The 4,822-nt window shown below is 36.4% G+C and overlaps 1 pseudogene; it reads left to right on the top strand.

Moving 5' to 3' along the window:
* Window positions 1-2,097: 2,097 nt before the first annotated feature.
* LOC149257896 (putative xyloglucan galactosyltransferase GT19 pseudogene) lies at window positions 2,098-4,170 on the top strand (annotated as a pseudogene).
* Window positions 4,171-4,822: the final 652 nt, after the last annotated feature.

Genomic DNA, 4,822 nt, shown 5'->3' with positions numbered 1-4,822 from the left:
ATAGAAATGTTGCAGATGAGGTTCGAATCCTTTCTAGTGACTTCCTATTCCAACTTTGTTCCTTGTTGTCATTACATTTGACGTCCTAGAAGTCACCTCTTCAATTGTTATCGCCCTGCCCCACACTTTAAGGATCGACATGAAGTGCATGTATTTTAGGTGTTGATATTAGGGAACCAAGACCTTCATGCAATTGAGTTCTCACAGAGCTAGTGCAATGGGAGATATATCCCACTTGTAGCGAGAGTGTGCCATAGGAATTGCAAAAGAACATGGAGCCATGACAGACAGATAAGGATTATACAAAGCCAATTTTGTGGGGGAAATATCCCACTCGCGATAAGGGAATGTCACATAGGCTACATAAGAACATAGAGCCACAACAAACGGGTCGAGAGCTCCCAGAAAAAATAAGGGTTGCCATGTTAATGTGAAGGGAATATATGATGATTAGTATGTGTGGCTACATGGGGCATGATAATCATGCCATCTCCCATCTTAAATGCAATGGGAGGTGGTGGGGTAGTAGGCTCCCCCACCTCCTCCATTGACACATACTCTGACAGCCAGATCAAGGAATCTCAAATTGCTAAATGTTTTAAAAAATGATAAAAAATAATTAAAATACAACTTCTTTATTATTATTATTTATAAAGATTTAATATATAAGTTAAGCATATAATAAGAAAATATGGAACATGATTTAACATTGGAGATTTAAACTTACTTTACCATGGAGATGCTTAATCTATTAATATAGTTTGTTACAATACCATGGCCTATCAAATACCAAATGGTAAAAAAAATATTCTTGTTTATATGAAAAAAATAACATAACTATTTTTAAGATAAATCTCAACCTTCAATTTGTATAGATTAATATGAATATTTTAGAATATTACATAGACATTAAATTCTGACATTAAATTCTGACGGTCCATGTAATAATTATTAATAATTAAATTAAAATTTTAGAAGTTTTATTTCAAAACGGACACGTCTATCAACATAATAAAATATTTGAAATTTGAAATTTTATCTTTCTTATATTTGAGAAAAAATAAAAATACCATTTACATTGAAATCACAATTCCAAGAAAAATTATTACTCCATACATTTATATTACAATTCCAATAAATTTAATTTATTCTAAAAGAATTTCAATAGATTTAATTATAGATATAAAAATAAACTTTTACGTCTAACTTATCGGAATTTGGCCATACAATTTCAAGCAAGATTGTGATTTTTGTTTAAAAACATTTTTGAATGCATAAATGGATTCCACACCTTGAAAAATCCTAAAGCACTTGAATTCTCAGATTGAACAACTTAAATTCAACTTTTTAAAATTCTCTGCCAGATTTTGGTTAAATTAACCAGAAAAAAATGTCGCTAAAAGAGCCATTTATTCTATTACCTAAACTACACCAATGAAATATGATTCAAATATTTTATTATAAATTTATCTTTTTAATACTTAATAAATTGTTAAGTGTGATTTTTTAGAAAGTTTTCTGAAACTCTAAATTTTTATAACTAAACTATAGATATAATATTTTTATAGTGTAAATGAATGCAATATTTTATTATAAAAAAATAAATGTTAATGCTTAATAAATTGTATCTATATATGTATTTAAAAAAAATATTTTTTCCATTTTGACTAAAATTTAAGAATATAATTTTTTTTAACAAAATCGTATTTTAACTATTAATTCTCACAATATTTTAAATTAAATATCACATTTTTTATTTAATCATATTTTAATTATTAATTTTTACAAAATATTAATATTTAATATTATATAATTTAAGTAACTGTAATAAAATGATAGTTAACGTCCACTAACACCAAACTTTGTTTTAACCGTTAATAAAATATTTATTTTCCACATGTAAATTGATGTAAAACCTAGGAAAACACTGAAAAGCGTAGCCGGAAACCTATGACTTAGTTTTAGCTAATTTCCGTTTCATATGTGAAAGCTTTTCATTGACGGTTAGCAACCTACATAATTAAGTTAAAATATATTATATATGATATTTCACCCCTGATATTTCGTGCGACTCTTGGGACTCTTGCGAGCTTGGGGGGTTCGCCCACCTTTCTCGTCAACCGCCCGGGTGTAATTGATTTTACGGGCGTGGCCCCCAAACACGGAAAAACCCTCCGCGCCGTTCGCCGTTCTCACGTCCCGGGAGTTTTGGGGATTTATTCTGCATTCGTGCCCCCATTCTTTCTTCTCCCTCAGTTGCTGTAAGTGGTCCGCATTCCAATAACAACACAAACACTTTGTTCTCTATGTTCCCGGTGGGCCTCTGCTACGATTATAACCTCCCCTTCGTGCACTGCTGCTGCATCAGCCTTTCAAATCAGAGGAACCTTTCAGATCAGAGGCTCTGGAACATGAACGAATGAACAAGATCAAGATGAAGATCGCGTGGGCGTACTGGAAATACTGGCCTGCATTCTCCTGCTCCACGCTGCTGGTCTTCGTTTTCCTGAGCCACATGAGCTCACAGCTCTTCTTTCTTGCAGATCCGCCGATAACTAACCAGGTGGCCCTGAATGGCCACGGATCTTACAGAATTTCAAGAAAAGGTAATGGCTCCCCGCCAGCCGCCGCACATTTCTGTGAGGGCAGAAGGATTTACATGTACGATTTGCCTGCAAAGTTCAATTCTCAGTTGCTGCGCAATTGCAGCGGCAAATTAGTCGCATGGCTCGATTTCTGCCAGCACATTGAGAATCAGGGCTTCGGGACTGAGATTAAGAACTGGACTGGCTGGTATGCCACAGATCTGTACATGCTGGAGCTTGTTTTCCATAGCAGGATGAAGAAATACGAGTGCCTTGTCTCTGATCCTGCTAGGGCAGACGCTTTCTATATACCCTACTACATCGGCCTGGATGCTTTGCGTTATCTTTACGGCAACGAACGAGACCAGGCCTCGGACCACGGGGCAGAGCTGGTTTCTTGGCTGGACAGTAAGGCAAGGTGGAGCTGGAGGAAAAGAGGCGGTAAAGATCATTTTATGGTGACAGGCAGAACAGCCTGGGACCTGTGCAAGCCTACCACGGCAAAAGGAGTTACCTGGGGCACCAGTCTTTTGGAGCTTCAGGCCATGGCGAATGTCACGACGCTTTTGGTGGAGAGCCGAACCTGGATCGACAGAGAGCAGGCCGTGCCGTATCTTACTTCTTTTCATCCGAATTCGCAGCGGGAATTGAAAGAATGGACCGAGACTGTAATTTCCACGCCGCGGGATTTCTTGTTTGCGTTCGTCGGTGCAGGGCGGCGAGGTCTGGGGATCCGCCGTGCGGTCATCGAGCAGTGCAGTAGTTCTTCGAAATGTGTGATGGTGAATTGTGCAAAGATGAAGTGCAGTCACAGGCCAGAGGCCGTGATGAAGCAAGTGCTGAGGGCCAATTTCTGCCTGCAACCGCCCGGGGATTCCCCTACGCGGCGATCGACCTTCGACGGTTTGATTGCAGGGTGTATACCGGTTTTTTTCAGAAATGACTCTGCATATGAGCAATACACATGGCACCTTCCTTCTGACCCGGAAACCTATTCTGTCTTTATTGAAGAGGAAAGATTGGTGAATTCCACAAAACCCCTCAAAATCGAGGACGTTTTGAGCAGTTATTCTCAGGTGAAAATCAAGAAAATGCGGGAAAAGATTGTTGAGATTCTTCCCAGCTTGCTTTACATGAATTTTGCAGATAAAGATGGCGGTGAGAATTTTGCAAAGGATGCCTTCGATCTCAGCATTGAAGGCATGCTTCGCAGGGTTATGAGTAACCGGTTTTGGAATCGACTCTAGAAATGTGCACATGTTCTGGAGAAACTGAACTCCTCCTTATTTCTTGGTCGGATCAGTTCGTGGTGCACATAAGTACGGCATTTCAGAGTTCCAAAATAAATTCGGCATTAAAGCTATTTTTCAGTTATGATGATAAATCCAAGATTTAGGAACCACAGTATTAATTTAATTTCAGGGAACTGTTTAAAATGTAAACTAATGGCAAACTGCAAATCAAAACTGCATTTTTATAAATGAGAATCGTACTTAAAGTAGTTGCAGGAATTTTGCCTTTGTAAATTGAATGTCGGATATATCAGATATAATATTTTCTTTGAAGGTAGTTCCTTCATTTTCGCCATGGTTTCTGCTGAAGTTTCATGTCATTGTTTTAAAGTCTAAATTGTTGGCTTCATCCTCTGAATAATCTATTCAATGGAATCTGAAATAATTTCATGCTCTGAATAATCTATTCAATGGAATCTGAAATAATTTCATGCTCTGAATAATCTATTCAATGGAATCTGAAATAAAATCTATCATGTACCACGTGATGTCAATGTCTTCAGAACGATGCGACTAAAATGCATTTTTAGGTTATTTATTTAATATACTGTAACAACTTTTACAAAAATGGGGAACTGTTATCATTTTATTCTATTTCAGATTTTTTAACGAAGAAAATCACTGCATCATATTCCACACAGTTTAGTTTAAACCTGAGTGAATGAATAAGTTGGGCAATTTAGTTTCTGGGATGAGTTTAATTTTTTTAAAGAATAGGTACAATTCATTTATTCAAAGTTATAAATCCAGAAGCTTAACCTGTGCAGTAAATCCAGTCTTCCAATAATTAGAAACGGCTAGCTGGAACTCAATTCATAATTATAGTTGGATTTGTACATTTAAGTTGTTTTAATTTTTTATTTAAATATAATACAAAATTTATTTTGTCTTTTAATATAATATGTGTCACATAGCCCGATAACCTCGCAGGTAAAAGTAGGGAGT

The sequence above is a fragment of the Pinus tabuliformis genome, chromosome 6 (genome assembly GCF_031772625.1).
Source record: "Pinus tabuliformis cultivar Carrire ecotype Pingquan chromosome 6, CPIR1, whole genome shotgun sequence".
NCBI lineage: Eukaryota > Viridiplantae > Streptophyta > Pinopsida > Pinales > Pinaceae > Pinus > Pinus tabuliformis.
Note: the sequence above shows the minus strand (reverse complement) of the source record. Positions and strands in the feature narration are given on the sequence as shown.